Source organism: Euphorbia lathyris, chromosome 5, assembly GCF_963576675.1.
Source record: "Euphorbia lathyris chromosome 5, ddEupLath1.1, whole genome shotgun sequence".
NCBI lineage: Eukaryota > Viridiplantae > Streptophyta > Magnoliopsida > Malpighiales > Euphorbiaceae > Euphorbia > Euphorbia lathyris.
Genome location: NC_088914.1, coordinates 70,064,948 through 70,090,362, shown reverse-complemented (window position 1 = coordinate 70,090,362; position 25,415 = coordinate 70,064,948). Strand labels below are relative to the sequence as shown.

At 38.7% G+C, this 25,415-nt stretch overlaps 1 long non-coding RNA gene across 2 annotated transcripts; it reads right to left on the bottom strand.

The window, feature by feature from the left end:
- Positions 1–21,847: 21,847 nt before the first annotated feature.
- Positions 21,848–24,733, bottom strand: LOC136230885 (uncharacterized). 2 transcript variants are annotated; one of them, XR_010689581.1, is made up of 4 exons: positions 24,571–24,733; positions 23,241–23,560; positions 22,794–23,144; positions 21,848–22,011 (listed from the first exon to the last, which is right to left on the bottom strand). It is a non-coding gene; the product is annotated as an uncharacterized lncRNA (long non-coding RNA). The 2 variants fall into 2 exon arrangements; XR_010689580.1 differs by having other exon boundaries at positions 21,848–23,144.
- Between the last annotated feature and the right edge of the window lie 682 nt (positions 24,734–25,415).

Genomic DNA, 25,415 nt, shown 5'->3' with positions numbered 1-25,415 from the left:
GCACATGCACATTAGGAATGAACCGAGCCTCCCACTTGGTAAATTCGGAACTTGTTATTTTGTTCTTGATTGAGATGCATGTGTTGGGATATATGTTGTGCTTGTTGAGGGGACATCAACCCTATGAGGAGTCAATGAGTAGTGATTTTATGGTGAAGAGACTGAGCTTCAAAGAGTATTTGGTGAATGGGAATGGCCGTCCGGGTGATGTAGAGCAAATGGGAGGAACTCAAGAATGGCGGGATAGTGGCCAAGTTAGTGAAGAGGCGACTCAAGAAGTCGCGAGATTGTTAACCCAAGACGAAGAAAGAGTTGATACAAGTGTGCTTGGGATCACTACGAAGTGGGTTAACAAGTGTCGTCGGGACATCCCATTTGATGTCGGTTATAAGTGGAATGAAGTTGTGACCAATGTCCATGTTCATGAAGTGGAGGTCAAGGAGGTCCAAGGTTGGTCGGTTCAACATGTCGTGGGGGTGTGGAGGAGCTTCCAAGGCATTCTGGAGGATTGGTTTGATCAACTTCGTCGAGATATTCCGTTTAATGTCGGTCGGATATTGAGGCGAGCATTACAGGGGATGAGCACCGGGGGCAAGACACAAGTTGAGGTGTGGAAAGAGTTCATGAAGAGAAGGAGAAACCGACAATATATGGAGTGGATCGCACCTACCAAGCACCTTCTTGTTCTATAGTCGAGATTTGGGAACGGCTCAAGGAGAAGGAGAATCCGGCAATAGATGGAGTAGACTTCTTGAATTCATTTCGAACAACACCTTGGTTCGATTTGAGAGCTTGGGTCTGTTGGTCCCGTGTAACTTAATATGATTAGTTCCAAGGGGGGGTTAGGAACTAATGTAACTTTTTCACTTAATGATGCTGACTTAGTTAATTCTTTGATAATTTTACTCAGCTTTAGGTCAGCAAGGCTGAGTGAGGTGTGAGACAGCTTTAGTCAGACACTGACTAGAGCTGTTTCAATTGTGAGTTGGGAAATAACACTTTAGGTCAGCTTCCAACTCAGCACTCTGATTACTCAGCGTCGGCTTGTACAAATTATATACTAAGTAATTTAAGCAAGCAACATATACATATATATCAAGAGAAAGGGTTAGAGATTACTCAATAGTCTTATCCTGGTTCGGCCTCACCGCCTATGTCCAGTCCCCAGAATCCCTCCGGGCTTTTTCAATCCACTACTGAGCTCTTTAAAGGTAGAGCACAAACCGTTTACAATAGCAACTGAGTATGCAAGAGTACCATCCTCTATTCGTCTACTCAATCCTATCTCACACTGAATATTATAACCGAGTATCCAGAATTTCTCTACCACTGAGTACTATAACCGAGTACTCAGCACCACTCTTCTAACCTTTACAATTGATACAGGATTGTTCTCACTAAATGAAGAACACTTTAGATGAATACAAATTCACTCTAGACTTTTACACAATGATTGGAAATTGGGTGTAAGAGCTTGCTTTCTTTTCAGACAACTTCTATTTTGGATTTTCACTCTTGTGAAGATTTGCTTTTCTGTCTGTATTTTCTTGTATATGTCGTAAGGATCTAAGTGTTGAACTTGTCCTTTTATAGTGAATTCTGAAGCTTCAAATAATTTGAGTTCCGACATATCCGTTGGGAGTAACGGTCTTCTTTCGTCATTGATTGGTCAACATTCAGAATCGCAGCGCAATCCTGTCTTCTGATTTACATAGGAGGCAGGCTTGCCAGTTTCATCTTCTTGTGTTAGGTTTCGTCTTCTAGCGTCAGTTTTGTCTTCTTGCCAAATGCCAGGTGGTCCATGCGTCTTGAAAAGGTCTTTGATCACATTTTCGAGGCTTCTGATTTGTTGCAGAGATCTGTCGGACCTTGTCTTTTAGTAAAAGGATCATTGGCACTGACTTGTCGAATACACAGGTTGATTGTTTGACTTTACCTTTAAGATTTCCTTTGTTGGGACTAAGTTACATCTTACTCAGCTTCTTTGATCGGCTTTACCTTCAAGCGTTATTCCACAGAAGACTTTTCTTTTAACAAGGCTGAGTTACACTCAACTCAGCTTCTGTTGTGTGTCTCTGCTCATGCTGACTTCGTTCTGTCTTTCTTTTTATGAACGCTTAGTTCCTATTCTAGTCAGTTTACTTACTCAAAATTGAACAAACATATTAGTACAATTAAATAAAAGCACTTAAATTTAATTGTCTTAATCATGGGATTAACTTAAATAATTTTGTCAAATCAAAATCATGTGGAAATGTGTTTCAACAAACTCCCCTATTTTGATGTTGGCAAAAGTATTTAATCAAGGAACTCAATGTTGAGTATCCCTCATGATTGATGATCTTTTTATTCTTCTAAGATTACTCCCCCGTAAGGGTTGCATCTGTTGACTTAGTTCAACTCTAAACCTTTTAAGATCTAATTGAGTGAAGCTAAGACTTAAGTCACTGACTTAGTTCAATTCTAAACCTTTTAAGATTTAATCGAAAAGAGCCTAAGGTCAGCTTCCGAAGAAGGTCAATACTTTGGAACATATGGTCATAACTCAGTTTTGATACTTATCTATTTTAGATATCAGGGATAATATGTTAAGTTCAAGTATCAGAGTTGGATTTATCTATCAAAGTTGGGGTGTACTGAGTATGATTTATGTTTATGTTCACAAGTTTTAATTTGTTGTTCAATAAGTGGTCATGTGTTCAATCAGCATATAAACACAGCAAGTAAGCATCACCTAAATATAATCAGTTTGGATAAAAGATGCTTTATATAGATAGTCAGTTTCAACAAGGATATGCCAGATACAAAATCACAAGTCATAAGCTAAGACTATTGCTAATATATTTCTTCATGTTGACTTGAATTTGGTTAGATTTGCCCTTGGCTGTTCTTTGTTGCTGACTGGGATTTCTCGGGACAGCAGAAGTTGAACCAGGCTTCTGCTGAGTTCCGGCGGCAGCTAGCTGTTTATCCTTAGCTTTCTCCCCCGGTTTCTGCTGAGTTCCGGCAGTTTGCTTAGCTTGGCCTTTCTCCCCCATTTTTCTAGCATCAGTCGATTATAGGGGAGGTACAAGGAACTTCTCTTGTTGAACAGCACGAGTCAGTATAGAGGAATAGTGTTGCATGTGACCCGTACTCTCCCTAAGACCCTTAAACACTTACATGCCATCAGCCATAGTCGAAGCAGGGATCTTGATATTGGCGCTGAGCATGCTGAGTAGATACTCAAGAGATTTCCCAATCCAAGTAATTGAGTCTGTCATTCGGGCATAAGATTGATAATACATCTTGAGCAATGCAGAATCATACGACTGACGTTGAACGTTAATGTGCCGGACATGTGCAAGGGTTGACCTGGTGCAGTGTAAAATGTCATTTGTTTTGACCTGGGAAGTGTCCATCTCTTCTTTGCTTAAGTTGAGTAGGCGAATGGCTTCACCAATCTGTTCAATAGAGCACTGAGAAGAGGAGGAGATTAGTTCACAAGCCCCGGTCAGCTCGGAGGATAGCTGGGAGAAAAGTTGATTGACCTCAGCAGAGGTTGCAGACGTTGAGTTCGCAGCTGATAAGGCATTGAGTTTTCCTTCGATGGAGTTCATGTGATTCACCATCATCAGCTGGAGTTCAGCCAGCTTCATTATGAATTCTTGCTTGGGCTGCTGAGAAACTAAGGAAGTCATGACACTCATTAGTTCCTTGAGACCCTTAAGTTCGGTCAGAAGTTGAGTGACAGAGGAGTATTGTGTTGGCTCAGCAGGAATAGACCCAGCAGCATCGATATGAGATTGATGAATATCTTGAAGTAGAGCGTGAGCTGAGTCGATGATTTTCCTTCCAGACTCAGAAGCATTCAGATAAGTGTAGGATTCATTAGTGTTATGCTTAGGGGCCGTATTGTTATCAGCACCAGATGGAGGAGTTGGGTGCTGTCCTGAAGTAAAAGTGCCAGCCTGGTCAACAGCTGCACTTTGTGTATGTAGACCAGCAGCAGGAGCTAACTGATCTAGGCGCTGCTCAAAAGATGATGGAAGTATTTGCTCAGCAGTGTTATTTACCTGCTCAGTGTCAGTCTGAAGTTGAGTCGGAATTGGAGATTTAGGCAACTTAGCACTGTCTTTAACAGGTTGAGTTTCCTTAGCTTACTCTGGATGTTGAGCAGTAGGAACTTTGAGCACTTGCTTAGTTGAAGGTTGAGCGGAAGTGTCGGCAAAAATGGGACCTTTGATGGCTTGTTCCTCGGCTTGAGAAACAGAGGCTTGTTTTTCCTTTGCTTGGGCTGGAGTAGGCTCAGTGATGGTGGTGAAGAATTGAAACTGGAGCCAATTAGGTCTGTGATTGGGTCCCTCAAAGGTGATTCATCCAGCAGATCTATCACGCTGGGCTTTAGGGCTTTTTCTTAAGCCTTTTATCGACACTGCCCTTTGAAGTTTTGGTTGGAGGAGAAGGGTCAGTAGAATGAGAGTCAAGTGACTCAGAGGAGAAGTTGAGTCCTAAGTCAGTGTAGAGGTTCTCCTCGACCTTGTCCTTTACTGGAGACTTAACTCTTTGCTCATCAGTCTGCTCAGCAGCAGCTGTGTTGCTTGGCTCAGCAGAACCCATCTTGTCAGCTTGAGCCTGTTGCTCAGGACAGCCTTGGTCTTCTTCCTGATCACAGGGTGTCTTTTCCAGGTCAATTTCTTAACTTCGTACAAAGTGTGAATCCATGGAAATCACAAAGTCAAGTGGGTTAGCATCTACTGGCTTCAACCCAGAGGTTTTCTTCCTCTTTAGAGGCTGATCTGTGTTTCCTCACTTTCTTCCTCAGGCTCAGCTCTCTTCTTATTGCCTTCGGCTGACTTAGGTTCCCCTTGAGCTGACTCAGCATGAGCAGCTTTCTTCGCAGTAGACACAATCATGATCTTCTTTGGAGCTATGTTGATGTCTTTGGTTTTAGGGGTGGAGGATTGGTCAGCTTTCCTCTTTCTTTCTTGCCTAGTGCGCTCATCCGGTGCTTCTTCAACCATAACCTTCTTTCCCTTCTTGGTTACCTTAGCATCTGCTTCCTCAACCATATTATCATCAGTAGCATCTTCTTCAGTCACAACCCCCTTCCCTTTCTTAGGTTTGATAGGCTGACTGTGGGCCAGTGCGAATAGAATTCCCGAGGTGATCTCAGTCCCCTCTATGTCAATTTCTCCCTTACAACTGACTTGGTGATCCTGAAGTATCTTAGTGATGAGCGAACCCATCCGAAGGATCCCGGTGCTCCGTTGAAAAGCTCCAATAAGGAAGACGGGCATATTAAGTGGCTGGTAGGTCAGCATGTGCCAGATGAAGCACTACTCAAAATTGGAGGCTGAGGAGGAGGAGTTGACCTTGGGAAACAAGAAGTTGGTCAGGATATAGTGGGCTTGATTTTGAGCTTGACCCATACAAGTACTGGCGATTTCTCCTTTGTGGTTCTTGGGTTTCCAGAATTCAACAACGCAATGAACCCTTTTGTAGTCATTCGTGCATCGCAACTCAGCACCTTCGGCTTTAAGATTTAGCAGGTTAGCAAGGTAAGAAGGGGTGATGGTGATTGCCTTATTCTTGACTTTGGTGATCAAATGATCATCATCGTCCTCAGCGACCGCCAAGTTTTCATAGAACTCCTTCACCAGTTGCGGGTAAGTCGTTGCAGGTATAGAGAAGAGGTCGGTCCACCCATTTTTGGAAATCCAGTCACAGAAGGGTTTCTCTTCATTTATGAAGCTCCCGGAAAACCATCGGGAATGATACACGTTAAGGCCTTTAATGTTATTAAAGACCTTGAAGAACTTCTTTTCCTTAGGCTGCTTCTTCTTCTTTGAAGGGGTCGTTTGGTCAGTGTGAAGGTTTTCACCGAGGATGCTGACCTTGGGCATAGCTTGGTCATACTGACCATGTATTTGTCCTTGAGACTCAGAGGAGGTCTCCTTATATTCCTACTCAGTAGGAGAGGGAGGATTTATATATGAGCGATCATCGTCGTATTGCTCGTTGGAGTGGTTCTGGGAATCGCTAGACATGGTGTTCTTAAAGATTTGAGAAATGCAGAAGATTAGGGATTTCAAAGAGAGAGAGAGAGATCGAATGCGATAAGTTTTAAGCGTAAAGGGAAGTTAGTGGGAATTCATCCACTATTTATAGTCGGAGCGCATCGATCTGATAGGTCAGAATGGCGGTTTGATTTTGAAACGTTCAATGGCTTTAAATTCTAACATTTATGACACGTTCGGCGCATAGGTTCCTAATCATTACACTTACGTCATCCTAGGTGGCTACTTAAATTCGCGTGCAAACATTAAATTTCACAATTTGTCTTACTCAGCATCTAGAATACTAAACGTTTGAAGTTCTGAGTGCTCAGTTTTGCGTAGAGGAGATTCATATCATGTGAAGTAACTCAGCATTTAGTAATCACCCAATAGATATATGGCAACTCAGCATACAGTGATTTCACAACATTCAGTTTTACTTAGCATATGATAGTTACTCAACATGTAATGATTACTTGGCATATTATAATCACTCAATATTCATTCAGCTCAGAAATTTACTAAAGAGGATTAGACATACCGATAGCTTCCCTCAGTATGTTGAACTTCTCACGACCCAAAGGCTTTGTGAAGATATCTGCAAGCTGTTCACCTGTTGGAACATAGGTCAGCTTGATCTCACCCTTGAGTACATGGTCTCTGATGAAGTGATGCCTAATGCTGACATGCTTCATCTTGCTGTGTTGGATTGGATTTTTGGATAAGTCAATGGCACTTTTGTTGTCGCATTTGACTTCGATTGTTTTTGTTTAAACTCCATAATCCTCCAACTGTTGCTTAATCCATAGAACTTGTGCCACACAGCTTCCAGCAGTAATGTACTCAGCTTCAGTGGTTGACAGTGCAACTGACGATTGCTTCTTACTGAACCAAGACACTAGACAACTTCCAAGGAAGTGACACCCTCCTGAAGTACTTTTACGCTCTAGCTTGTCTCGTCCATAGTCAGCGTCAATGTATCCAATGAGTGTGAAGTCATTTGTGTTTGGATACCATAAACCTGTATTTACTAAGCTCTGCAAATATCTAAAAATTCTTTTCACAGCTATATAGTGAGATTCCCTAGGGTCAGCTTGATATCTAGCACAGTAGCATACTGAGTACTGAATGTCTGGCCTACTTGCAGTTAGATAAAGTAGAGAGCCAATCATACCTTGATATAACTTGCTATCTACTGACTTACCTTTCTCATCAGCACAAAGCACAGTGTCAATACCCATTGGGGTAGATATGGGCTTACAACCTTCCATATCAAATTTCTTCAATATCTTCTTAGCATACTTGGTCTGACTAATGAAGATGCCATTTTTACCTTGTTTGATTTGAAGTCCAGGGAATAAGTTGAGTTCTCCCATCATTGACATCTCAAACTCAGTTTGCATCTGTTTGCTAAATTCCTTGCACATGGATTCGTTAGTAGCACCAAAGATAATATTATCTACATATATTTGTGCCAACAGGGTATCTTTACCCTTTTTCTTAATGAATAAGGTTGTGTCAGCTTTTCCTCTGACATAGTTCATGGTCAGCAGGAAGCTGGTCAGCCTTTCATACCAAGCACGTGGTGCTTGCTTTAGGCCGTACAGGGCCTTTTTGAGTTATAAACATGGTTTGGGAATTTCGGATCCTCAAACCCTAGAGGCTGACTAACATAAACCTCTTCATTTATAACTTCATTAAGAAATGCACTCTTAACATCCATTTGGAACAGTTTAAAGTTCATAAAGCTAGCATATGCATATAATATTCTTATTGCCTCTAATCTAGCTATGGGTGCAAAGGTCTCACCATAGTCAATACCTTCCTACTGACTGTAACCTTGAGCTACAAGTCTGGCTTTGTTCCTGACTATGTTACCTTGTTCATCTAGCTTATTGCGAAATACCCACTTTGTTCCAATGGTCTTTTGATTCTTCGGTTTAGGCACTAAATCCCACACTTCGTTTCTCTTGAATTGATTAAGTTCTTCTTGCATCACATTAATCCAGAATTCATCGTGCTCAGCTTCAGAAAAGTTCTTCGGTTCATGAACTGAGACGAAGGCAACATTACTAAGATATCTCCTGAGTTGATTTCTTGTCATCAGGGTGTTCTCAGCAGCATCAAGAATAGACATCTCTGAGTGTCCTCTTGGAATCTTGATCTCTTTTGGCAGTGTTGAGTTTTCAGGAATCGGTGTTTCAACAATTTTTGCAGGATTATATTGGTCAGTAAAGGTAATATGGGGTTCGTTTTTACCTTCGGTCAGTCCTTGAGGTAATGACTCAGCGACTCCATTTTGGTCAGCGGAAGCTGAGAATGGGTCATCTTCGGTAGGCTGACTTATCTTCCCTTCATGGTCAGTTTCATCGAACTCAATATGTACAGACTCTTCTACGACTTGAGTTCGTTTATTAAACACCCTATATGCTTTGCTGTTTGTTGAGTACCCTAAGAAGATAGCTTCATTAGCTTTTGAATCAAACTTAGCAAAGTTGTCTTTCGTATTAAGAATAAAACATTTACACCCAAAGGCACGAAAATATCCAATGTTGGGTTTTCTTCCTTTCCAAAGTTCATAGGGGGTTTTCTTAAGTATAGGTCTAACTAAAGCCCTATTGAGTATATAGCAAGCTGTGTTGACAGCTTCACCCCATAAATACTTTGGAAGCCTATTCTCACTCAGCATTGTCCTAGCTATTTCAACTAAGGTTCTGTTCTTCCTTTCAACTACCCCATTTTGTTGAGGAGTTCTAGGAGCAGAAAAATTATAGTCAATGCTGCTAACTTCACAGAATTCATCAAACTGTTGGTTTTTTAATTCTCCGCCATTATCACTTTGGATGTGAGCTAACTTTAGGTCTTTGTCATTTTCAAGTTTTCTAATCAGTGTTGAGAACGTCTCAAAAGCTTCATCCTTGCTACTCAGCAAGATGGCCCAAGTATACCGAGAGAAATCATCTACAATTACCAAGAAAAATCTCTTACCACCCAAGCTCAGCGGCTGGACCGGTCCGAAAAGATCCAAGTGTAGTAATTCCAATGGACGCTTGGTTGAGACAACATTTTTACTTTGAAAAGACTTTTTGGTTTGTTTACCTTACTGACAAGCGTTGCATAATTGATCCTTCTCAAATCTAAGTTTGGGCAAACCCTCAACTAATTGCTTTCTTGCTAATTTGGCAAGGAGGTCCATGCTTACATGACCAAGTCTCCTATGCCATAGCCAGGAATTATCTTCCTTTGACACTAAGCATATATTTTTTGAAAACTTCTTTTCTAAACTCAGCATGAAACGTTGTCAACACGAGGGGCAGTTAAAATTAATTCATTTGTTTCGCCCTCGAGTATCTGACACTCAGTGGCATCAAATACAACCTTTCTACCACTGTCACACAGTTGAGCTACGCTTAATAGGTTATATTTAAGACCCCTGACTAGGGAGACTGACTCAATAGTAGGATTACCTCCAATAGTACCTGATCCCACTATCTTACCCTTTTTTGTTGTCTCCAAAACTTACATTTCCACCTCGTTTATGCACAAGTGTGATGAACTGAGTTTCATCACCAGTCATATGCCTCGAGCATGCGCTGTCAATGTACCATAGCTTTGACTTCTCCGCGCACCTCAGGCTCACCTGCAATTGAAGTAGTTATCTTTAGGTACCTAATTCTTTTTGGGTCCTCGTTTGTTAGATTTAACAGGTGATGCATCATACTTGATTTTGTGACGACATACATTTATAGTGTGGCCATCTTTCCCACAATAGTCACAATAAACCACCCTTTGAGGGTGCTTCCATTTTTTATCAGCACAATGGTGCTGAGCATACCAACACACACTTACAGTGTGTCCTCTCTTTCCACAACAGTCACACTGACTGTTTTACTGAGTGTACCGTCTTTGCTGACTGGCACCTGAATACTCAACATTTGGATAGAACCTTTTCTTAGCCGATGAACTCAGGTGGTTCTGTATTGAAGTGATATCCTTTCTCAGTTTCTTAGAATCTGATTGGACTTTTGAGACAAACCGATGCATAATTTTTAGATTTTCATCTTGCCTGGTATTGTCCTGGAGCAGATGTCGGAGGTCACTGAGTTTGACCTCTTCAATCTCATCACACCGCCTGCTGAGTGCTCTTATTTTCTTGTTACACTTTTTGATCAGTGTATAGAGATCACTCAGGGCATTAACCATTTCATTTCTGATCAAGGATATGGATGTTACCTCATTAGAGTGTTCCTCATGACCAGACTCATCGGAGAGGCCAGCTTGCTCAGATCGGCACTCGTCAACAGCTTCGTCAGCCATAAAACAGATGTTTGCTGACTCAGTGGCATCAGCTTCTGATGAGGTTGACTCATCACTGTCACTCCATGTGGCCACCATTGCCTTTCTACTACCCTTCTTTTCTTTCTTCAGAGTAGGACAGCTTGACTTGATGTGCCTAGTTTAATGGCATTCGAAACAAGTAACAGGCTTGGAGCTATCCTTTTTATGTCTGCTATCGCTAGACTCAGCTCTGTATTTATCACTTCTTTTGAATGGCCTTTTGCTGTTCTTGTCGCTTTTCCTAAACAGCTTCTTCATCTTCCTGGTAAACATGGCCATCTCCTCATCATCTGATGAGTCAGCTTCGGTTGAGTCGGCTTTCATGATAAGAGATTTTTGCTTCTTGTCCTCAGCTTTCTCTTTAGCCTCAAAGTTTTTCATGGAGATCTCATGGGTCAGCAGAGATTCGATGAGTTCATCGTATTTGTATGTGGTCAGGTCCTGAGCTTCTTCAACAGCTGTCTTCTTAGCTTGCCAGCTTTTAGGGAGACTTCTCAAGATTTTCTTCACTTGTTCTTCTTCTGTGAAGTTCTTGCCGAGTCTCTTAAGCTCATTTATGATGTTGGTGAACCTTGCATTCATTTCAGAGATCTCCTCATTATCTTTCATCTCGAACAGCTCATAGAGCCGCATATGCTGATTCACTTTGGACTCATTGACCTTACTGGTTCTTTCATAGGTAACCTTCAGCTTCTTCTAGATTTCCTGTGCTGACTTACAACCTGAAATTTTATTGTACTCTGCAGCATCTAACGCACAGTGAAGCATATTGATAGCCGAAGCATTAGTTTGTAATTTTTTAAGGTCATCCTCTGACCACTTAGACTCACTCTTGACAGATTTTACTCCGTCAATAATTTCATAGGGAACAAACGGGCCTTAGACTATAGCCAGCCATGCACTCATGTTTGTTGACTGAATGAAGTTCTTCATTCTGTTCTTCCAAAATGTATAATTTGACCCAAAGAATAGAGGAGGCCGACTAATAGATAATCCCTCAGGGAGTATCTGTGTTGTTTGATTTCCTGGGAGGAAACGAGTGCTGTTCTCAGCCATTTACAGGGATCAGCTCAAGATAGTTTTATCTTGGATAGTGAGCTACTGGTTAGGAACCACTTGTTGGTCCTGTGTAACTTAATATGATTAGTTCCAAGGGGGGGGGGGGGTAAGAACTAATGTAACTTTTTCGCTTAATGATGCTGACTTAGTTAATTCTTTGATAATTTTACTCAGCTTTAGGTCAGCAAGGCTGAGTGAGGTGTGAGACAGCTTTAGTCAGACACTAACTAGAGCTGTTTCAATTGTGAGTTGGGAAATAACACTTTAGGTCAGCTTCCAACTCAGCACTCTGATTACTCAGCGTCGGCTTGTACAAATTATATACTGAGTAATTTAAGCAAGCAACACATACATATATATCAAGAGAAAGGGTTAGAGATTACTCAGCAGTCTTATCCTGGTTCGGCCTCATCGGCTATGTCCAGTCCCTAGAATCCCTCCGGGCTTTTTCAATCCACTACTGAGCTCTTTAAAGGTAGAGCACAAACCGTTTACAATAGCAACTGAGTATGCAAGAGTACCGTCCTCTATTCGTCTACTCAATCCTATCTCACACTGAATATTATAACCGAGTATCCAGAATTTCTCTACCACTGAGTACTATAACCGAGTACTCAGCACCACTCTTCTAACCTTTACAATTGATACAGGATTGTTCTCACTAAATGAAGAACACTTTAGATGAATACAAATTCACTCTAGACTTTTACACAATGATTGGAAATTGGGTGTAAGAGCTTGCTTTCTTTTCAGACAACTTCTATTTTGGATTTTCACTCTTGTGAAGATTTGCTTTTCTGTCTGTATTTTCTTGTATATGTCGTAAGGATCTAAGTGTTGAACTTGTCCTTTTATAGTGAATTCTGAAGCTTCAAATAATTTGAGTTCCGACATATCCGTTGGGAGTAACGGTCTTCTTTCGTCATTGATTGGTCAACATTCAGAATCGCAGCCCAATCATGTCTTCTGATTTACATAGGAGGCAGGCTTGCCAGTTTCATCTTCTTGTGTTAGGTTTCGTCTTCTAGCGTCAGTTTTGTCTTCTTGCCAAATGCCAGGTGGTCCATGCGTCTTGAAAAGGTCTTTGATCACATTTTCGAGGCTTCTGATTTGTTGCAGAGATCTGTCGGACCTTGTCTTTTAGTAAAAGGATCATTGGCACTGACTTGTCGAATACACAGGTTGATTGTTTGACTTTACCTTTAAGATTTCCTTTGTTGGGACTAAGTTACATCTTACTCAGCTTCTTTGATCGGCTTTACATTCAAGCGTTATTCCACAGAAGACTTTTCTTTTAACGAGGCTGAGTTACACTCAACTCAGCTTCTGCTGTGTGTCTCTGCTCATGCTGACTTCGTTTTGTCTTTCTTTTTATGAACGCTTAGTTCCCGTTCTAGTCAGTTTACTTACTCAACATTGAACAAACATATTAGTACAATTAAATCAAAGCACTTAAATTTAATTGTCTTAATCATTGGATTAACTTAAATAATTTTGTCAAATCAAAATCATGTGGAAAGGTGTTTCAATAGGGTCCACTCAAAACAAACACGTCTCATCAATATGTAGCAAGTAACTTGGGGTCAAGTTCTTTTTTAAGAGAGAGTGTATGATGCGAATCATCTTCCTTGGAGGATCGGGTCCGAATGAGGGAAGTCAGAGGAAGAACCAAGCACGAGCAACAAGCGAGTAAAGCGGCCAAAACAGGGCCACATAATAAGTCATCAGCTCAGGCACGCTCCGCATAGATTTGGGCATGCTCCACGTAGATTGAGCACTGATCCGGAGAAGAGTCCAGCAACCAATCTACGCTCCGCGTAGATTGAGTACTGATCCGGAGAAGAGTTCAGCAGCCAATCTACGCTCCGCGTAGAATTAGGCACGCTCCGCGTACATTCATTTTAAGAAACTTGCTCCTTACTCCAGCTTCCTCCTTAATTACAATCCTACCACTCCTTATTTACAACCTATGCCACTCCCTATTTACAATCATGCCACCTCTTTACCATTAACCCACTTTACCCTTACATTTATATTTTAATTAGTTATGTAATTTGCCCTTTTATGTAATTTGGCAATTAGGTTTTTGAGATGATATAAATTCATCTCTTTCTCATTGTAATCCTTAACTTTTTATCAATCAAAATTATATCATCTTCTTCAAGAAGTGTTTGTTAAGGTTTTCACCTTCAACAATGGGGATTCCATTATTCATATGGATTTAGTCCATGAAACTTGGGATTCACTCCTTCTAGTTTAGCTAGAGAATAACATCTTTGTTAGTTTACGATTAAAACTAACACGTCCCGAAATCGATCCGTATAGTGTAGGGTGGATCAAGAATGTAGGAGAGATGAAGGTCACCCAAAGGTGTAAGGTACCTCTTGAGATAGGAGAGTACCGGGACGAGGTTTATTGCGACATTATGGAGATGGCTGCTTGCCACCTATTGTTGGGACGGTCGTGGCAATTTGATAGGGATGCTACCCATTCTGGAAGAAAGAATACCTATCAGTTTGTGAAGGATGGGGTTCGTTATGTGCTCACACCTCTTGTAGGGGAGTCCAGAGCCAAAGGAAAATCTACTTTGATCATTTGCCCAACTCACAAGGCGTTTATTAACAAGTGTGAGGAAAGTCAAACGGTCTATGTAGTGATGGTGAAATCTAGTACACCATCGGAGAGGGTAGGTATCGAAAGTGAAGAAGTTCTGGAAGAAGTGGGAAATTTGCTTAATGAGTTTCGTGATGTGTTCCCGGAGGAGTTACCATATGGGCTACCACCCCTACGGGACATCCAACACCATATCGATCTTATGTCGGGAGCTAGTTTGCCTAGTCTTCCTCACTACCGGATGAGTCCCAAAGAGAGTGAAGTGATAAAGGAGAAAGTGGACGAGTTGCTAAGTATGGATTATGTTAGAGAGAGCATGAGTCCATGTGTGGTGCCAGATTTGTTGACACCCAAGAAAGATGGTTCATGGAGAATGTGTGTGGATAGCCGAGCCATCAATAAGATCACCATTCGGTACAAATTTCTGATTCCCCGACTTGACGACATGTTAGACCAATTGAGTAGGTCCAAGGTCTTTTCGAAGATTGATTTGAGGAGTGGGTACCACCAAATTCGGATCAAGGCGGGAGATGAGTGGAAGACGGCATTTAAGACGCGTGATGGGTTGTATGAGTGGCTAGTGATGCCATTCGGGATGACCAATGCACCGAGCACTTTCATGAGGTTGATGAACCAAGTCTTGCGTCCGGTGATTGGGAAGTTTGTAGTAGTTTACTTCGATGATATTCTCATCCATAGCAAGACGTTGGAAGAGCATGTGGAGCACTTGAGGACCGTATTAACCTTACTCCGGGAGAATCAACTCTTTGCCAACACTAAGAAGTATGACTTTGTGATGGAGAGTTTGGTGTTCCTCGGGTATGTGGTCAGTGGGAATGGAATCCGGGTTGATGAAGAGAAAGTTAGAGCTATTCGGGAGTGGCCGACTTCGAAGACCGTTGGGGATATTAGAAGCTTCCATGGGTTGGCTACTTTCTATAGAAGGTTCATCTGGAATTTCAGCGCTATTGTGGCTCCTATGACCGAGTGTTTGAAGAAGGGTAGAAGCTTCAAGTGGGGACATGAACAAGAGAGCAGTTTTTCCTTGATAAAGGAAAAGCTAAGCACCGCTCTTGTTTTAGCGTTTCCATATTTTGATAAGCTTTTCGAGGTTGAGTGTGATGCGAGTGGAGTAGGAGTTGGGGGAGTATTGATGCAAGAGAGGAGGCCCATTGCGTATTTTAGTGAGAAGTTATGTGACTCGAGACAAAAGTGGGCCACCTATGACAAGGAGTTCTATGCGGTAGTGCGGGCTCTCAAGACATGGGAGCACTATCTCATTGGAAAAGAGTTTATGTTGTATACCGACCACCAAGCCCTCAAGTACTTAGGAAGTCAAAAGCAAATCCGGAGCTCCATGCATGCTAGATGGTCCGCTTTTGTGGATAAGTTTCCTTATAAGCTTCTTCACAAAGCGGGTCAACAAAACAAGGTGGCGGATGCCTTGAGCCGGAGGGTAGCCCTTTTGAAAACTGTAGCCTTGGAGTTAATGGATTTTGAGCACATCAAAGGAGAGTATGACGAGGATCAAGACTTTGGAAGTGAGTGGAAGAAGTGTAAGAGCAGCGCCGATAGAGGCGAGTATCAGTTAGTGGACGGGTTTCTCATGAGGGGTAGCCAACTGTGCCTTCCGAGTACGTCCATGCGAGAAAGGGTGATCCGAGAGCTACACGGAGGGGTGTTAGGAGGACACTTTGGAAGGGACAAGACCTTTGAAGCGGTTAGTTCCCGTTACTTTTGGCCTAGGATGAGGAGAGACGTGGCATACATCGTGGAGCGATGTGAGGTGTGCCAAACATCCAAGGGGCATGCCACTAATGCCAGACTACACATGCATCTCCCGATACCCGAAACCATTTAGGAGGATCTCTCCATGGACTTTGTGTTGGGGCTACCAAGGACACAATGGGGGATGGATTCCATTTTCGTAGTGGTGGACCGGTTCTAAAAAATGGCTCACTTTATTCCGTGTAGAAAGACGAATGACGCCACCGCTATTGCCAAACTGTTTTTCCGAGAGGTGGTGAAGCTACATGGGGTTTCAAAGAGTATAGTGTCGGATAGGGACACGAAGTTCGTTAGCCACTTTTGGCAGACTCTTTAGACCATCCTCGGAACCACCTTGAAGTTTAGTACCACGGCTCACCCCCAAACGGATGGACAAACTGAAGCGGTAAACCGGACTTTGGGAAATTTGTTAAGAAGTAAGTGTCGAGACAAACCCAAGATGTGGGATTATGTGCTCGCCTAAGCCGAGTTTGCCTACAACTCTGCCGTGAGTTCTACTACCGGGAAGTCTCCTTTCAAGATCGTATACACCAAGGCACCTAACCATTCACTTGATTTGGGCGAGATTCCCAAGGGGCAGAAGAAGAGTGTAGCTGCCCACAACTTAGCCAACGACTATCACAGAATGCACCAAGAAGTCCGACATAGCATTGAGGAGAAAAATAGCAAGATTAAGGCCAAAGTTGATAAACACCGGAGAGATATACAGTTTGAGGTTGGGGATGAGGTGATGGTGTACTTGGGCAAGGAGCGGCTCATGCATGCCCCAAGTAGCAAGTTGAGGCCGAGGAAGTATGGTCCCTACCGGATCACGAAGAAAATTAGTGCCAATGCTTACCAACTAACCATCCCCAATTGGCTTGGGAAGATGTCCTCTTTTTTTAATGTGCAGGATTTGAGCTTGTGGAAGTCGGATGGGTCGTTACCAACCAAGGGATCCGAGACGGAGTCCGACTCTTTCAAAGAAGGGGAAAATGATGAGGGCATCTTATCCGCAAACATGAACCCGGATACTAAAAACGAGGCACGAGAGGGACCATTGGAGGAAAACAAGCACGCGGGGCGTGTCTAAAGGCGCGCGGAGCGTGGAGACCCCTATTTTCGAAGGGAAGCCCAGCGACTCAGCCACGCAGGGCGTCCCAACTAGTACGCGGGGCGCGGGTAGCAGTTTCGAGCGAGAATCATCCTAGGAGGTCAACTACGCGGGGCGTAATCCCGAAGACGCCATGAGTAAACCCCAACCTACGGAGCCACCAAATCGAGGAGCTCAACTACGCGGTGCATAGTCCCGAAGACGCCACGCGTAAAATCCATCAACGAGCGTCCCCAAGTTCAGAGACTCAAACACGCGGGGCGTAACTCCAGGCGCGTGGGGCGTACTACGCTAGAGACTGCTTCTCCACCAAGTTCTCACCATGTAGGGGGGACCATTTCTACTCTTGATGATTACTATTTTGCCATCACTCCTTATTTACTAGACTACCATTACTCCCTAACCTTCCCATCTTACCCTTGTTCCCATGCTTTGCTAAGAAACCCTATTCAAGGGTTTTTAGTCTTTATTCACATGTTTAGAGGAAGTATTTAAGCCTCTCTTTTTGTAATGTTGAACAACTTTGATAATATTGATATTGAAAGCCTTCATTTGGAGCACCAAGGTTTATCCTTGTGGGTTTATTCAACCTTCTAGTTGAGCTAGAAAAGTTTGTAATCTTTGTTGGTTTACGCTTAAACCCTTCACCCGACTTCAATCTACATCAATCGTAAAAGAGGTCGTGAAATTACGGAAAAGTGGAATAGTGGATAAAACACGTTAGTGTTTTCACAAACTTCTAATAACATTTATGGATCCACAACTATAAATAGAGGGCTTTGGTAACCATTCGAAATCCTAACCCTAACCAATTGAACAACTCGATCAAATTCAAAAGTACAAAAATAAACTACATATTCGAACAAACAAGTATCAATTGCTCAATTTAGTTAACTTTATCTCTCATTAACATCGATCTAACATCAAGTTAATATAAGTTAATGTTATTTATTTTTTTTTATGAGTACTCTTTAATTTCAAGCTCAATCAAAGTTTGCAATATTTTCAATTTTAATATTTACATTTTTATAATATATATATATGATTATTGGCAAGGACAAATGGGATGTTTGACCCAGAAGAAGCATATTATTAGTATGAATAGTCACTGTTGAGAAAATGACATCTTTTTTGACTCTTCTATTAGTTTATTGCTAACTTTCAAAGATATAAAATCTCAATTATCAGTTCAACTAGCACGACTTAATAGTAATAATAATATATAATGATGATAATAATTACAATAATAATACTCATTAGAAGTTATTATCTTATAATTCTATTCATTATCCATATAATAAATTAAAAATATTTCATGTTCGGAGAAAATAAATTATCATTAATTAAGCAAACATGTCAAGTTATTATTGCAATAAAATAATATTATTAATATCGTTTTACAAAAAAAAAATGCACAAAAAAATAATGAATATGTAAAAAAAATAAAGGAGAATATTCCATAAATTAAGAGAGGAAAAATGTAGTAAAAATAATAAATAATAAAATTAATGGTCAATAGAATGATGGTGTTCATGTTGTCAAATTTAGATTTATGAAAATTTTAGCATAGAGATTAAAATCATTTTAAAATTTAGACATAATAAATCTAGATTTAACTGTTACTATCCAAGTATTTTCACCATGAATAAAATAGAAGAGCATTTATCTTTATACGAAGCTTTAGAATTTAAATCTTCATGATTTAACATTACCAGTAGAGCCATTTGCTACACAAATAGAAATATAAGATGGAATTTTTTTTATAAAGATTTCAGTAGTTGAAAAAGAAATAGTGAAGGCCGCAAAATTATGAACATTTATATTTGCCTGATGCCATTTATGGATGAACTCCATATATACCAACGATTTAATCTCCTCTAAAATGTCATACACCAGAATTCCAATTGTATTAGACAAAACATTTCCTTTTTTAATCAGTTGTGTTGGAGATAAAGAATCTGAGGCAAACATCATTGAAAAGAAGCCAACCTCCTTTGCCAAAGGAACAGACACAATAATGCATTGGAGTTCAGAATGTAATGCTAAAAGTGAAATGAAACCAGACATTGCTACCCGACTAAAGCAATCACGAACCAAAAAACCAAAGAAACTCTGATTCATCCTTAGAGAATATGTCGCATCATAATTTAGCTTGTATGGTGTCACGGGAGGAGGGGACCAATGCACAATACAATCCGGAACAACACTCCTTGTAACAGCAGCTCCATGACTTCGAACAACAGTTGACTAAAAGGAAAAAGGTATAAATTATACAATTCAAATGGATAAAGAGATCCCATAAAATATATGAAAACCAACTAAAAAGAAAAAAACAATAAAGTAAAACACGTACAATATCTAATTCGGTGAGAGTAAGAAGAAGGAAGACAAACTTCCTTCTTCATACTCAAAGTAGATCGTCAAAAAGAAAGTTTTGAACTTTAACAGATTAAAATTTGAATACAGATAAGGAAAAAAGAAGAGTAGAAATAGTAGAAAAGATGGGAAAGAAGAGAGAGGGCAGGAGAGTTGGTTTCTTTCGCAGTTTTCTTGGCAGGTTAAACTTATCAAATTCACGTATATACTCCATCCGTTTCATATTAAATGTATTTCTAGATATTTTTTCTTATTTCATGATTACATGTTATATTATATATTCAATATACATTAAGTCACATTATGTGTGTTATAAAACGTGGGTTTATATCTTTGCTTTCTGAAGATATGGTGGAGGTTAGCTTTGCTAGGTTAATCCCGGATTAATTTGTTGTGGTGTTTGTTTTTGTCTTTACTTTCTTTTCCCTACTAAAAAAATAAAAATAAATAGTGGAATTAATAAATAAGCGACAACAAAGTTTTTTTTCTCTAATATCCTTAATTTTTGTATAACTCTCCAAAAAAACATCTACTATAAAACAAATGGAGTAACTTGTAATAACAATTAAGAGGTAAGGTCTAAATTTATCCCAATCATTGAAAGTTCAGTTTTATACTTAACATATAAAATAATATAAATTTATATCTAACGTTTTCGAACAAAATTAATTTTAAATGTAACAAAAAAATTGAACAAACTTATTTAATCGTTATTTAGCTATTTTTTTGAGGGAGTTATTTAGCTATTAGATCAGACATTCCAAACATAATTAAATTATTTATTGAGTTATTAGTAAAGTTACAACAAATAATCTTGTGAAATACTAATAACTAAGTTTGACACATATAAATTAATTTTAAAAAAATGGTTGAAGTATCTAAAACGTTTATTGTGTTATTAATACATCTACAAACAACCTATCAAAATAATGAAAGTGTTTCATTTATCAACAAATTTATTTGAAAGGTCCGATATGATAGTTAAATAATTACCAAACCAATTTATTCAAATTTTCCGTTAGATATGAATACAATCGATCTTGTTTGGAAACTTTATAGATAATTTATATAATTTTATAAGTTAAAGTTAAATTTACATTCTTCTAAAAACGAGAGGTAAATTTAGACCTTATCGGACAATGGAGAGCTGATTTTCCTTGAACAACTTGGAAGCATACATGGGCGGTGGACCTATTGGGCTAACACATCGTTTATGTAATCAGATTATGAAAAAAAAGTCGTACCCGTTAAGCCCAAAAATGGATCCATATTTCAAATGGGCTTTAATTACAAACCCATTATTGCATCAAATATGAAAAGTATCAATGAGTTTATCCCTAATAATTACTTCCTCCGTTCCATATTATTTATCTTTCTAGAGAAATTTTTTTATTCCATAATGTTTGACGTTCTGATTCAATCAATGTACATTAATTGATGTTTTATCAAATATACTCATATTTAAGTTGTCTTTTTATTTTAGAAATAGATAAAAATTAATTAATAGATGCAATTAATACAACACTAACAAAGTCTTTAGTCAACATTAATTACATTCCTTAATTCTTGTGTCTTAACCTTAAAAGACAAATATTATGAAACACATGGAGTAAAGAATAGGAAAAATTACACAGAAATTCATCTTTTAAAAACTATTTACAACTATGTCAAGTCATAATTTGATATTATTATGTAAAATTATAATATATAGAGAATAATAATATATTAAAAATTAAGTCTAGTGATATGACTTAGTTGTAATTTTGTACTTAATTATGATATTCATGTATTTAACCCTAAAAAAATAACCTGAATATGTATTTAATGTCCAATACAAATTAAGACTCCTCAATACTTATATAAAGAAATCCAAGGCCTAACAGGTATAGGGTTATAAATGGGTGAGAAGTTATTCATTATCGACCGAAATTTTTCCCAATGGAAACGTGGAATTTTCATTTATTTTCTTCATAAGATGGGGGAGAAAATTTTCTCCAAAGGCAGGGATGGGGCAGAGCTCGAGCCAAACCGAAACCGAACAGGGGTAGGCTCGGCTCGGCTCGAGATATGTTGAGATCCGGCTCGGCTCGAGCTCGTCGAGCTTGGAATTTTAGAGCTCGGCTCGAGCTCGATATGGGTTCGGCTCGAGCTCGAAGCTCGACGAGCGGTTCGACGAGCGGCTCGAGCTCGAAGCTCGTCGAGCGGCTCGTTTCGCTTTTATTTAAAAAAAAAGTTTTAAATAGACTTAATTTTACTATAATTAACATTTTATTATCTAAAATCAGCCTTCTAACGAAGGAATGCCAAATTTAAACTCCAAAAAACAAATACAAGCATACAATCTACAACAAATATAAAATTAAACAGATATAGAATCTAACAAATTCGAGTTTAATATGTAATCCACAACCACATAGTTTCAAATTTGCCATAAATTCATCAAGCGAAAGAAAAACAATCCATCATAGAACACAATCTAATAATCTAATTCTAGGCAATCAGAAGAATGATTTCAATTGCTCTGTCTTTATCATCATCACCCTCTAAATATGATTGTATTATATTAGTATATAATAATTAACTATAATACATTAAAGAAATACAAAACCATAAAAAATGAAATAAATATACTTACTTTCTTGACGTCCTTCAATCCATAAGTCGACTTACACCAATCTGACGTGCAAATCAACATTTGCACTAACTCTGGTGTCAATTTAGATCAATAAGTATCGATAACCCGACTTCCAGCGCTAAAAGTATACTCAGAAGCAACAGTGGTAATAGGAATAGCTAAAACATCGGCTGCCATTTTAGACAAAACACGGAATTTGCTAGATTTATCCTTCCACCACTCCAAAGCATCAAACTTATGTCTTTCATTAATACAAGTTCCATCCTCAAGGTATATATCAAGTTCTGATTTTTTAGTCTCAGCTGTTTCCCCACTTCTCACAACTTGTAAAATTCTAGACATTCCTGGTTTTCCCTTCTACCAATATTTGAAACTCCATTTCCAGATTCCCCAAATTCCTCCACTATATGGGGATACATACTTTTGTACTCATCATACAATTCATACAATGTATCTCTAACCTTGTTGATATTCTCCCTAACAAGATTTGGAGGAGACATAGTAGGAAATGTAATTTCAACAACATTCATTTTCAAGCGAGGGTCTAACACTCCACCTATAGCCATAAGCAAATTACACTCACTCCAATACTTATCAAACCTTTCTTTCATGTTTTTTTTATCATTCCTCTAACAAAATCATCAGAAGAATCAGAATTTTTATCCAACATTTCTTTTATATAATAAACCTCACTAAGAAAAAAATTAGAAGTCGGATATTCTAATCCTGAGATAATATTAGTAGTTTCATAGAAAACCTTTAAGATCTCAAGCAATTTCTCAATTCTACTCCAATCATCAATAGTAGGACAACAAACATAATCGCTATCCTCTAAAGCAAGTCTAGAAAATACCTCCTTGAACTTGATTGCACAAGCTAGCATATCATAAGTAGAATTCCATCGAGTCTTACATTCAAGAATCAATCTCCTCTCTTTAAGATTGAATTGTTGGACAAGCTCGGTAAACTTCTTCAATCTATGTTCACTTCCATTGAGATAATCCACAGTGTCATAAACATTCTTAATGATAGGCTTGACTTGCTTGAGACCATGTTGCACCATAATGTTCAAAATATGTGCACAACAACGAACATGAAACAATGCACCACCACAAAGCAACCTCTTGGTAAGTGAGAAAGTGTCTTTCATGATTTTTATGCAAGAATCATTTGCACTAACATTATCCACGGAAACTGTGAAAACCTAAAATAAAATAAATACCGATCAATATTATCATTAAAATAACAATAAACTAACTTGTAAGGTAAAAAATATTATACAAAGCAAAAAACTACTTACTTTGTTTTCAATGCCTCATTCTTTCAAAACACTAAAAGAGGTTTTACAATGCTTACATTTTGTTTTCCAATCCCCACCTATAAGTATAGGATCCCCCAAATCTTTCCACACTTCGGATTTTCTTGGTCTCTTAAAAGGATAAGCCGGATCTTCATCATCTACATCCTTATGCGAGTCCTCTTGAGTTTCTGCTTCTATATTTTCTTCCTCCATTAAATGTAACATCTCATTCTCATCATCAAGATGTACATAATGTTCTTCTACAATAGGTGTAGATGAACAACCCGGTGTTGATAATGGTGTACAAGTAGAGTTATTATCTGTGAAAAAAATAATCAATAAGAAAGTAAATTACTAATAATCATTAAAAGCACTTATCTAACAATTAAAAAAAAATAGACATTAACAAATTTGAAAGAAGTTTTCGAAAGCTTTCAAACTTGTTTTAATAAACTCACATCTAAATGGGGTTGGTTAGTCTTCATTGACAGTTTGAGAATTTTAATTATAATTTAAAATAAAAAAACTAGTCAAGATTTTAAAACCAAGCAGGCAGCTTAAGGTTGGTTCCTTACATGATTTCTTTAAGAGTATATATCTCAATCGTTTTTCCTTATATTGTTTGTTTAATCAAGCTAATGATATATTGTATATTCATAATGTCACACCTGATAAATTTCTAAGGGAGGGATCTTGCGGAAGTTGGCTTTGGAAGCTTAGTTCCTTAACAACTTGCTGGATTGGAAGACTAATTTAAATTCCCTTTTAACTTGTCAGCTAAGTTTAAATTATTGTCCAAAATCAACTATCTCGTTCAAATTAGACCACTTCTGGCCAATTTCCTATATCTAAATGATAAGAAATAATTTAAGGAAAAGATCATTGCATTTTCAAATAAAAAGTTCTACTCAAAGATCATTGGACCTAAAATAAAATAACAACTTAAATCCATTCATTTCTTTCTCAAATTAAACAAATTGAACAGCATGTATATTACATATAATCCTTGAAAAAACTTGCAGAAAAAACTCAGAGATTTATGTTCATAAACCTAAATGAAAACTTATGCCCAAATTGAAAACCTAAATAAACCTAAATGAAAACTTATGCCAACATTGAAAACCTAAATAAACCTAAAAGAAAACTTCCAGAGATTCATATTCATAAACCTAAATAAACTCAGAGATTCACATTGAAAACCTAAATAATCAATCAGAAAGAGATGATTTTACAGGGCTTCAAAAGGAAATAAAATGGAGGATTTACAGGCCTTCAAAAATCAATCAGATTAACATGAAGATTTAAGAGTAATTTCAAGCAAAAAACAAACATGTCATGGCAGAGAGAGAAAGCCTTCTTCCTAGATCGCCGGCAGGGAGAGAAAACTGAGATCGGTTGCCGGCAGAGAGATAAAGCTGAGATCGGGTGGCTGTATGTATGTAGATAGAGAGAACGAGAATAAAGAAGAAGATCGGTGTGGTGTGGGTGGCGTGCGTGGCTATGTGAGAAGAATACTGTAGGTTAACTTAGGTTTATGAACTTTTTATTTATTGTTTAAACTTTATTCATTATTAGTCCAATCCAAGCTAATGGACCCTAATTACAAATTGGGCCACTCCAATTTAAATGTTTGTTTTATAAACTAATATAGACTAAATGTGTTTTTATTTTTTAGGGTAAATTAAAGATAATTATTTTTTTACATTATAAATTAATTATTAAAATATATATAGTAGTTAAAAAAACAATCGAGCCCGCTCACAAGCTTTCCAGCCGAACCTAAGGAAACTCAGCTTGGCTCATGAATGTTTCGAGCCGATCTCGAACTCGAACCGAGCTGTATCGAGTCGAGCTTTGATCGAGCTTGGACCGAGCCGAGCTCGGACAGTTTGCGAACCACCCTGGCTCGCTTGCACCCCTAGGCAGAGCAGGGATGGAGAACTTTATCTCTTCCCAACTATATCTTTACGAAAATTCTCCTTTAAGGTTTTTAAAATAATATATTTATATAAATTTTAGAGAGAAAGATTAAGAGAGAAGAAAGAAAAAAGAAAAAAAAATTAACGAGATGAAAAAGATGGTATAATTGTTTTTTATTTTTTATTTTGAAGTTTGTTTGTGATAATTAGATAATAATGGAGGTTAATTTATAAAATAAATAAATATAAGGACCAA